The 12,246-nt window shown below is 38.2% G+C and overlaps 1 pseudogene; it reads right to left on the bottom strand.

Moving 5' to 3' along the window:
* Positions 1-319: 319 nt before the first annotated feature.
* LOC111550418 lies at positions 320-833 on the bottom strand (annotated as a pseudogene).
* Between the last annotated feature and the right edge of the window lie 11,413 nt (positions 834-12,246).

Here is a 12,246-nt window from a genome sequence, read left to right as displayed (position 1 = left end):
CAATTGATGGACATTGAGTTGTTTCATTTTATGGTTTTTATGAACAAGGCTGCTATAAACAATGATATACAAGTTTTTGTATGGACATAGGTCTTCAGTTTTCTTATATAGAAGTGGAGTTGCTCCCTATGTTCAACTTTTTGAGGAGCTGCCAAACTGTTTTTCCAAAGCAGCTGCATTAATTTTACATTCCTACTAGCAATGTATGAGGTTTAGGTTCTGCATATCCTCATCAACACTTGTTATTGTCTGTTTTTTTATTTATTTTATTTTATTTTATTTTATTTTTTATGTTGAAAAGATATATATATATATATATATATATATATATATATATATTTAGAATTAGGCAGCTGGACTCAGTTTAGATGATCCCAATTTTGTTGGCAACATCCAAAGCGTCGTAATCAGGAGCTAGTGGAACATATGCCTTTTTCTCTCCATCAGGCGGAATCAGGGTGTTGACCTTGGCCACATCAATGTCATAGAGCTTCTTCACAGCCTGTTTAATCTGGTGCTTGTTGGCTTTAACATCCACAATGAACACAAGTGTGTTGTTGTCTTCTATCTTCATGGCAGACTCAGTGGTCAGCGGAAACTTGATGACAGCATAGTGGTCAAGCTTGTTTCTCCTGGGGGCGCTCTTCCGAGGATATTTGGGCTGCCTCCGGAGTCGCAGTGTCTTGGGCCGCCGGAAGGTGGGTGACGTGCGGATCTTCTTTTTTTTTGTGGCTGTGGACACCTTTCAACACTGCTTTCTTGGCCTTTAAAGCCTTCGCTTTGGCTTCGGCTTTAGGAGGGGCAGGAGCTTCCTTCTTCGCTTTCGGCGCCATCTTGTGAAAAGGTGTCTGTTTTTTTATATTCATCCTAGTGGACATGAAGTGACATCTCAGTGCGGTTTTGACTTGCATTTCCCTAATAATGTGAGTATTTTCTCATGTGTTTTTGACCAATTATATATCTTCTTTTGAGAAATGCTTATTCCAATCTTTTGCCCGTTTTAAAATTGGATTATTAGTCTTTTTATTGTAGCATTGTGTATACATTTTTTATTCTGAATACAAGTCCCTTGTGAAATGTATGATTTACAAAATTTTTCTCTCATTCTGTGTGTTATCTTTTCACTTTATTGATTATACTCTTTGAAGCACAAAAGTGTTTTATTTTGGTGAAGTGCAATTTACGTTTTTCTTAGTAACTTGTGCTTTTGGTGTCATGGCTAAGAAACCATTGCCTAATCTGAGGACATGAAGATTCACATATATATTTTCTTCTAAAAGTTTTGTATTTATAGCTCTCACGTGAAGGTCTCTGGTCCTTTTCAGTTAACTTTTGTACATGGAGAGATAAGGATCCAAGTTCACCCTTTTGCATGTGGATATCAGTTGTCTCAGCAACATTTGTTGAAATACTATTTCCCCCATGTCAAAATCAATTGACCAAAAATGTAAGAGTTTTTTTTTTTTCTGAATTCTCAATTCTATTCCATTGATCTGTATGTCTATTTTTATGCCTATTCTACACAGTCTTGATCACTATAGCTTTGTGTTTTTAAAGTAGAAAGTGTGAGTCTTCCAAGTTTGTTCTTTTTCAGTATTGTTTTGGTTCCTCTGGGTCCCTTGAATTTCCACATGAATTTCATAATGAGCTTACTAATACCTACAAAAAAGCCATCTGGAATTTCAGTAGGGATTGCCCTGAATCTGTAGATCAATTTGGGGAGTATTGATATCATAACAATATTTTACATATTCCAATCAAGGGTAATAGAACAACTTTTCATTTTTTAAAGTCTTCTTTAATTTCTTTCAGTGATGTTTTATCATTTTCGGTGAATATGTCTTGAACTTATTTTAAATTTATTTCTAAGTACTTTCTTCTTTTTGATGTCATTATAGATTAAATCATTGTCTTATTTTCTGATTGTTCTTGCTAGTTATAGACATACAATTAATTTTTGCTTGTTGATCTTGTATCGTGCAACTATTCTGAACACATTTATTATGCCTAGTTTTTGTGATTTTCTTAGGATTTACTGTATGCAAGATGATTTCATGTGCAAATAGAGCTAGTTTTACTTTTCCATTCCAATCTGGATGCTTTTTATTTCTTTTTCTCACCTAATTACCATGAATTAGATACCCTGAATTAGATGTTGAATGGAAGTGCTGCGACTAGACATCCCCGTCTTGTTCTTGATCTTAAGGGGGAAATATCCTGTCTTTCACCCTTAAGTTGTTGTTAGGTGTGGGTTTTTCATGGATGGCTGCATTATTATACTGTATTATTAGAGTTTTTCATAGATGGCTGTATTATAATAGTTTTCTATTGCTTCTATAACTAATGATGGTAAATTGGCTTAAAATGACATGAATTTATTATCTCCCAGTTCAGTGGATTCAAAGTCCAACATGGTGTCACCAGGCTAGATTGGAGTGTGTTGTCAGGGATCTGCTCCTTTCTGGAGGCTCTAGGGCAGGCTCCATTTCCTTGCTTTTGTCAGGCTAAGTTCCCTTCTTTTCCTAGTTGATTGAGTGTTTTTAACATGAAAGAATGTTGAGTTTTGTTAAACGCTCTTTCTGTGCATCTCAAGATGAGATGACTGTGCGGTTTCTAGCCTGTCAGCATTTAAAGACTGGGCAGAGAGAAATGGGCCTGCAAAAAAACACAGGAGCAGCCAGGAATAGGAGGGAGAAAAAGTGAGTGTGGTGTTATTGAAGTCAAGAGAAAAAAGGGTTTCAAAAAGGAGGAAGTGATCAAAGGCATCAATACTGGTGAGAGGTGAGATGGAAACTGGAAAATGTTCATTTTGTTTGGTTTTGTGGAGGTTGTTTGTGACCTTGGTGATAGCTACTATAGTGGGATGATATGAGGTGAAGACCATTGGGAGTGCAATGACATTACCTAAATTTCGGGCAGTCTAGGGGTAAAAGCTAGAGGACAGTGATTACATTGGAGAGGTTAATATCAGGAGAACTTAATGGGCCTTTGTGTAGCGGATTTTTGATACATTTTGGTTGAATCAGAGAGGACTAGAATCATGTCCTCAGTGTCTGAGATACTGGTATAAGATTCTTAGCTTTTTCTAAAATCAAGAAAGGACATCTCCATGCCTCAACTTCAGGAACCAACTCCCAACCTTTGAGAAGGCATAGTGGGCTCTTGCCTACTTCGCCCTGTGAATGAAACTGAGTGGGGTGTAGGAGGTTGCCCCATCTTGGTAACACACCAAGGCTTGGCCTCCACAGTTGAAGATGGGATGAAATCTACATGTGGTATCTAGTCTTTTAATGACTCTTTAAAATTGAAGTTTTGGGGAGGGGCAGGGGAAGCAGAAATTCCTGGCCTTAGGGAGAGACACTTCCCATCAGCTGCAACGTCATCTTCCACAGTGAGAAGAAGCCAGCTCCACCCCCAGTTCTCCAGTCTCAGCCTTTTTGCTGCACTCCTGGATGAGGCCTCTCAAGTGACGGGACCCAGGAGACCCCAGCGCCCTGCTGCAATGCTCATTTCCTTCTACCTGGCAGTCTCATTCCATTGAACGCTTCCCCAGGATATTTATGTGGAAAGCAAAGAAAATACTCCAGGGTCGTTTTTAATAAGTGCCAATCCCTCCTAGGCTCTTTGCAGCCATAAACATTTACGTCTAATATCCCAAAGAAAATGTTGATGCAGTCTGATGTGGGGGCGACAGCACACAGATTAGTCTAAACAAAAACACAAGGGTGACAGTTAACTTTTTTCTGCATGAAGCTGCATTCATTCATTTTTGACATAAAAGTGCAATTTGCATATTCTTTCAAGTCTGTTTAGCTGCAAACACATGTGTGTTTGGGGCACAGAAATTTAAAATTTGTAAATTATTCAGAAACTACTGCCAAATTGTAATCAAGTGGTAGGAAAAACATTCTACACTGAATAGTTGTAAGTACAGAGGGGAGCCTTCTCAGGCTTGAGAAACATTTTTAAATATACTGGTGCTTAATCAACTCAGAGAAAACAGGGGGAGAAATGTTTACTTTCTTAGCAACAATTTAATATAGATGTTAGGCTAGGCCGGTTTTTTCTGTTTATTGAACATTGCAGAATGAAATGATTTTAGGATTGTGACATTAAATAAATAATGTGCCTTCCGACAGAAAACTAAACATTGTGACTAATCCAAGGTAGGAACTGCTGATGCCTCTCTCAAAACCATTATAAACCCAGAACCATAATTACTAGGAAACAATCCAATGTAATTTAATGTGTGTATACTATACCTTGCTGATTGTAACACTGACCGTGTATTGGTTACATCCCATCTTTGATGTTTACCCGTCTGTCCATCTCCTCTTTTACTTTGTGCATTTAGCAAGTATTGTTCTAAAGTTCTACTTTCTGCAGAGCACTGCACTGGGACCCTTGGGGTCTACGGAAATTATAGAGAGAGAGACCGATCATGTACACGGGTGAGTGAGTAAACTACTATGGGAGTAGAGGGCTGATAGACATTGGCAGGACTGTTGAGTGCAGACACAGAGTGGGAGCACCTGTCACAATGTAGATGGAGGGGCAATGGGTAGAGAGGTCAGAGCAGGTAGATGGTGGATTGAAGCTGCGTGACAATTATAACATAACTTCCAGGACCATAACTGTACAATGCATGCATAAAGATTGCTACAACCAAATTTAGTTTTTTTTAAAAAGTCAAAATCTAACCTGGCACGGTGGCTCACATCTGTAATCCCAGCACTTTGGGAGGCCGAGGCAAGTAGATCACCCGAGGTCAGGAGTTCGAGACCAGACTAGCCAATATGGTGAAACCGTCTCTACTAAAGAAAAACACAAAAATTTAGCTGGGCATGGTGATGGGTGCCTGTAATCCCAGCTACTCGGGAGGCTGAGGTAGGAGAATCCCTTGAACCCAGGAGGCAGAGGTTGCAGTGAGCTGAGATTGCGCCATTGTACTCCAGCCTGGGTAACAAGAGCAAAACTCCGTCTCAAAAACAAAAAGTCAAATTCTGTCCAATCTACTTTTTCTAATTCTCGGTTTGACTATTAGAGAAACAATAACCTCTGAGAAATAGGGTAGACACGGCAGGTGGAGGCAAAGAGATTGTTGCACAATCTTTGAAAACAGTTTATTATAGCTGGGAACATTCCTTTAATGGAATCAAGTTGTAAATGGGAAACCAGATTATCTGAACAGCATATAGAAAATAGCAAATAAGGCCGGGTGCAGTGGCTCACGCCTGTAATCCCAGCACTTTGGGAGGCCGAGGCGGGCAGATCACGAGGTCAGGAGATTGAGACCATCCTGGCTAACACAGTGAAACCCTGTCTCTACTAAAAATACAAAAAAAATTAGTTGGGCATGGTGGCGGGTGCCTGTGGTCCCAGCTACTCAGGAGGCTGAGGCAGGAGAATGACGTGAACCCGGGAGGCAGAGCTTGCAGTGAGCCGAGATTGTGCCACTGCACTCCAGCCTGGGTGACAGAGCAAGACTCCGTCTCAAAAAAAAAAAAAAAAAAATTACAAATAAATTCTAAGTCCAATAGGGTGAGTTATCAAAGAGAACTGAAGATTGGGGCTAAGCTCTCTCATCCACTCATTCATTCTTTTCATTTATTCATGCATTCACTCATTCAAGGAACGTCCGTGGAACACCTAATTGGCAAAGTGCAACTTAGAAGACAGAGATCCTACCCTTATCTTGTGTGTTTATGTGGATAAATACAGGGAAAATTTCTGTTTAAAAAGTCCTGAGACATAAAGAGGCAAAGTTTGATAGAAGCAAAGTTTGTTCTAAGACTTCTGCATTCAAGCTCTTGAGCATTTTGTGTTAACTCCAAAAGAATTTTCCTTCAGGCAAAGTTATTGGTTTTTTGGGGTTTTTTTTGGTTTGTTTGTTTGTGTGTGTGTGTTTGTTTTTTGCATTTGCTATGAAGGTGATTCACCATGTGGTTGTTAATATACATATTTACTATGTATGTACATTACATACATTTTTGTGTGTAAACATTTTCTATCAACAGGGGCATTCAGTGAGAAATCATATTCAGATCATTGCTTCAATTAAATTATCCAATATTCTTTCCAAAGAAGCCTTCCTTGTCCTGGCACTTTTTATAGCCATTTTACATATGACTTCAATTAGGATCATCAGTCTACAGACAGAATATTTGGAAGTCCTTTTTAAAGAAAAATAAGAGACCATAAAAAGTAGAAAGGAAAAAGTAAAACTGTCTTTATTTGCAGATGCCCTAATTTTGTACGTAGAAATTCCAAAAAATCTATTAAAAAAACTATTAGAACTAATAAGTACATTAATACAAACTCAATCTATAAAATTGCATTTCCATAAAATAGCCACAAACAATTGGCAACGAAAAATTTTAAAGGTCTATGCCATTACAATGGATTAAAAAATATAAAATAGGCCAGGCCCAGAGGCTCATGCCTGTCATCCCAGCACTTTGGGAGGTCAAGGCAGGATGAACACACTTGAGGCCAGGAGTTCAAGACCAGCCTGAGTAGCATAGTGAAACTCTGTCTACAAAAATTAAAAAAAAAAAAAAAAAAATAGCTCGGTATGGTGGTAGTCCCAGCTGCTTGGGAGATTGAGGTGAGAGAATGGCTTGAGCTGAGGAGTTCAAAGCTACAGCAAGCTATGGTTATAGTGCACTCTAGACTGGGTGACAGAGTGAGACCCTGTCTCTAAATATATACATAATATTCATGTATATATTTGTAAAAATACATGAATACTATGTATATATTTATAAAAACATACATTTATGAAATACTTGGGAATAAAGCTAACAAAATATGTGCAAGACTTGTATATTGAAAAAACAACAATAACAGCAAAATTACTGGGAGAAATTTAAAAAGAGTTAAATGAGAGACACACATGTTCACAGATTAGATGACTCAATATCATTAAGACATTAATTCTTCCTGAACTGATATATAAGGTCAATGAAATCACAATCAAAATCCCAGAAAGTTTATGGTTGTTGAAATTGACAAGCTGGTTCTGAATTTTACGAGGAAATGCAAGAGACCTAGAATTGCTAAGACAGCCTTGAAGAACAAAATTGGAGAATTGACAGTACAAAATGTTGAGTCTTACAAAAATGATAAAGCTGTGGTAACTAAGAAAGCACAGTATTGATGAAGGGATAGATAAGTAGATCAGTGTTACAAAATGCAGTGCAGAAATAGACTCACATATATGCTCACCTGATTCACAAAGACAATACCAATGTAATTCAGTGGAGGAAAGAATTATTTTCTCAAAAGCTAGTGCTGAAACTTGAGATATCTACATAGGTCAAAAAAAAAAAAACTAAGCATGAACCCCTACCTCCTACAATGCACAGAAATTAATGTGAGATGGATCATAGACTTAAATATGAAAGATAAAACAACAAGGTTTCCAGAGGCAAACGTAAGAGAATAGCTTCAATACCTTGGAGGAAGCCAAGATTTCTTAGAACACAATAAATCAGTAGCCCTAAATTTAAAAAGCAAAAAACCTGATTAATTGAACTTCACTAAAATTGAAGACTTCTGTTCATCATCAGAAATAATTAAGAGAATAAAAAAGCAAGTACGAGACAAATATCTTTGTACAGATAAGACAAAGGGCTCATATCTGAAATATATGAACAACTCCTACAAATCAATGAGAAGACAAACCAATTTTAAAATGTGTAAAAATATTTCACTTAAAAAGAGAGAATATCCAAATGGCTAACAAGCATGTGAAAAAATACTGCACATTATACTACTTATCAAGTAAAGGCAAACTAAAGCCATAATGAGATGCCACTACACACCCACCAGAATGACTAAAATTTAAAAGCCTGACACTACCGAATGCTAGTGAGGGTAGGAAGTAACTGGACCTTTCAAACATTGACGGTGGGGATGTAAAATGTTACAACTACTTTTGAATATCATTTGGTAGCATCTATTAAAGTCAACAAGTGCATACCCTGTGACCTAGCAAATTCACACGCAGTTGTTCACCCAACAGCAAACTGCACATATGGGCACACACAAAATAACATGTACAAGAGTGTTCATAGTAGCTTTATTTGTAATAGCAAAAAACTAGAAGCAACCCACAGACCCATCAACAGGAGAATGGATACATCATCAATCGTGGAATATAGGTGTGTATACGTAAATATTTGCATGCATGTGTACACACAAATACATACACACATATGCACCCACAAGCATACAATAGAATACTACAAAACAATAAAAGGTACAAAGTACTGATAAGTGCAACAAAATGAGTGAACCTTAAGATATTATATTAAATGGAAGAATCCAAACACTAAAGTGCATACTGCATGATTTGATTGATATTAAGGTCATAAGCAGGCTAACCTATTCCCTGTTGATAGAAATACACACTAGTTACCTCAGGTGTTGGTATGGGTGAAAGTGGAACATGAGGGGGATTTTTGGGGTTCTGGAAAGAGCCATATCTTGACCTGATTATACAGATGCAAAAATCCACCAAGATGAACACATAAGATCAGTACCCTTGCACAGTTTACTGTATGTTATGCCTCAGTAAAAATAGTTAAACAGACCGGGCATGGTGGCTCACACCTGTAATCCCAGGACTTTGGGAGGCCAAGGCAGGTGGATTGCCTGAGGTTAGGAGTTCGAGACCAGTCTGGCCAACATGGTGAAATCCCATCTCTACTAAAAATACAAAAAAATTAGCCGGGTGTAGTGGCAGGTGCCTGTAATCCCAGCTCCTTGGGAGGCTGAGTCAGGGGAATTGCATGAACCAGGGAGACCGAAGTTGCAGTGAGCTGAGATTACACCATTGCACTCCAGCCTGGGTGACAGAGCAAGACTCCATCTCAAAAAAACAAAACAAAACAGTCAAATAAAAATAAAGAAAAATAATTTTAATGCATTACCATGTTAGTGAATTTTTAAAAAGAAAAACCTTTTTAATACTCTATTCATTAAATACAAGGTCAAGACAAGAAAACCTATATATATGATAAAGAGATCTTGTTCAGCAAAACAGTTACTGAAGAGGGACAGAGGAATACCCTTACGAAAAAATGGACAGAACCTGCACGAAGAAAACTGCAAAACTTTATTGAGAGACATTCATGCCTTGAATAAATGAAAAAGCATGTCATGTTTCTGGGTGGGAAAATCTAAGACCACTTAAATATCAATTCTTCCCTCAAGTAATACAACATCTTTAACATTATCCCAAATAAAATCCAAACAGAAATTTTTTTTTATTATTATACTTTAAGTTCTAGGGTACATGTGCATAACGTGCAGGTTTGTTACATATGTATACTTGTGCCATGTTGGTGTGCTGCACCCATCAACTCGTCAGCACCCATCAATTCATCATTTATATCAGATATAACTCCCAATGCAATCCCTCCCCCCTCCCCCCTCCCCATGATACGCCCCGATGTGTGATGTTCCCCTTCCCGAGTCCAAGTGATGTCATTGTTCAGTTCCCACCTATGAGTGAGAACATGCGGTGTTTGGTTTTCTGTTCTTGTGATAGTTTGCTAAGAATGATGGTTTCCAGCTGCATCCATGTCCCTACAAAGGACGCAAACTCATCCTTTTTTATGGCTGCATAGTATTCCATGGTGTATATGTGCCACATTTTCTTAATCCAGTCTGTCACAGATGGACATTTGGGTTGATTCCAAGTCTTTGCTATTGTGAATAGTGCCGCAATAAACATATGTGTGCATGTGTCTTTATAGCAGCATGATTTATAATCCTTTGGGTATATACCCAGTAGTGGGATGGCTGGGTCATATGGTACAACTAGATCTAGATCCTTGAGGAATCGCCATACTGTTTTCCATAATGGTTGAACTAGTTTGCAATCCCACCAACAGTGTAAAAGTGTTCCTATTTCTCCACATCCTCTCCAGCACCTGTTGTTTCCTGACTTTTGAATGATTGCCATTCTAACTGGTGTGAGATGGTATCTCATTGTGGTTTTGATTTGCATTTCTCTGATGGCCAGTGATGATGAGCATTTTTTCATGTGTCTGTTGGCTGTATGAATGTCTTCTTTTGAGAAATGTCTGTTCATATCCTTTGCCCACTTTTTGATGGGGTTGTTTGTTTTTTTCTTGTAAATTAGTTTGAGTTCTTTGTAGATTCTGGATATTAGCCCTTTGTCAGGTGAGTAGATTGCAAAAATTTTCTCCCATTCTGTAGGTTGCCTGTTCACTCTGATGGTAGTTTCTTTTGCTGTGCAGAAGCTCTTTAGTTTAATCATATCCCATTTGTCAATTTTGGCTTTTGCTGCCATTGCTTTTGGTGTTTTAGACATGAAGTCCTTGCCCATGCCTATGTCCTGAATGGTACTACCTAGGTTTTCTTCTAGGGTTTTTATGGTATTAGGTCTAACATTTAAGTCTCTAATCCATCTTGAATTATTTTTCGTATAAGGAGTAAGGAAAGGATCCAGTTTCAGCTTTCTACTTATGGCTAGCCAATTTTCCCAGCACCATTTATTAAATAGGGAGTCCTTTCCCCATTTCTTGTTTTTGTCAGGTTTGTCAAAGATCAGATGGCTGTAGATGTGTGGTATTATTTCTGAGGACTCTGTTCTGTTCCATTGGTCTGTATCTCTGTTTTGGTACCAGTACCATGCTGTTTTGGTACCAGTACCATGCTGTTTTGGTTACTGTAGCCTTGTAGTATAGTTTGAAGTCAGGTAGCGTGATGCCTCCAGCTTTGTTCTTTTGACTTAGGATTGTCTTGGCAATGTGGGCTCTTTTTTGGTTCCATATGAACTTTAAAGCCGTTTTTTCCAATTCTGTGAAGAAACTCATTGGTAGCTTAATGGGGATGGCATTGAATCTATAAATAACCTTGGGCAGTATGGCCATTTTCACGATATTGATTCTTCCTATCCATGAGCATGGTATGTTCTTCCATTTGTTAGTGTCCTCTTTTATTTCACTGAGCAGTGGTTTGTAGTCCTCCTTGAAGACGTCCTTTACATCCCTTGTAAGTTGGATTCCTAGATATTTTATTCTCTTTGGAGCAATTGTGAATGGAAGTTCATTCATGATTTGGCTGTTTGTCTGTTACTGGTGTATAAGAATGCTTGTGATTTTTGCACATTAATTTTGTATCCTGAGACTTTGCTGAAGTTGCTTATCAGCTTAAGGAGATTTTGGGCTGAGACAATGGGGTTTTCTAAATATACAGTCATGTCATCTGCAAACAGGGACAATTTGACTTCTTCTTTTCCTAACTGGATACCCTTGATTTCTTTCTCTTGCCTGATTGCCCTAGCCAGAACTTCCAACACTATGTTGAATAGGAGTGGTGAGAGAGGGCATCCCTGTCTTGTGCCAGTTTTCAAAGGGAATTTTTTCAGTTTTTGCCCATTCAGTATGATAGAAAATGTTTTAACTTGACAAAATTATCCTATAGTTCACCTAAGTAGAATAGCCAAGATGTCTGGGAATAGGGGTGATAATACAGTCTTTTACCTGCAGACACTAAGACTGAATGAAATAATGTAAAGCTGAAATAATGTTAAGACTGTACTACCGATGCAAAAACAGACAAGCATGGTGACAGAGCAGAAATACAGCAATGCACCCAAATGTTTGTAATCAGTGGAGGAAGGCTAGGTTATTTAACAAATGAGGGCAATGAGCCAATCATTTGTAAAATAAAGTTAGAAACTTACCTGTTAGCTTAAAACAAAATAAATTCAGCAGGGATGCATTATTTACATTTTTTAAACAAAGCTGCCAATATCATAGACTGAACTGCTGCAGGAAGCTCCCAGATTCCCTACCCTACCTCCAAACACATGGAAGTTATGCTTTAATATATATATTTAAAAGCCGGGCTCTATGGCTTATGCCTATAATCCCAGCACTTTGGGAGGCTGAGGCAGGCAGATTGATTGAGCCCTGGGGTTCGAAACCAGCCTGGGAAACATGGCAAAACCCCATCTCCACTAAAAATACAAAAATTAGCTGGGTGTGGTAGCGTGTGCTTGTAGTTTCAGCTACTCAGAAAGCTGAGGTGGAGGGATCGCTTGAGCCTGGGGAGATCGAGGCTGCAGTGAGCCATGATTTTTATATATATGTGTGTGTATATATACACACGTACATATACTATATATATACAAAATTTTTCTTCATATCTTTTTGAACAATTTGACCATGATGTGCCTAGGTGTCTGTATTTATCCCATTTGGGATT

This window comes from Piliocolobus tephrosceles, chromosome 15 (assembly GCF_002776525.5).
Source record: "Piliocolobus tephrosceles isolate RC106 chromosome 15, ASM277652v3, whole genome shotgun sequence".
NCBI lineage: Eukaryota > Metazoa > Chordata > Mammalia > Primates > Cercopithecidae > Piliocolobus > Piliocolobus tephrosceles.
Note: the sequence above shows the minus strand (reverse complement) of the source record. Positions and strands in the feature narration are given on the sequence as shown.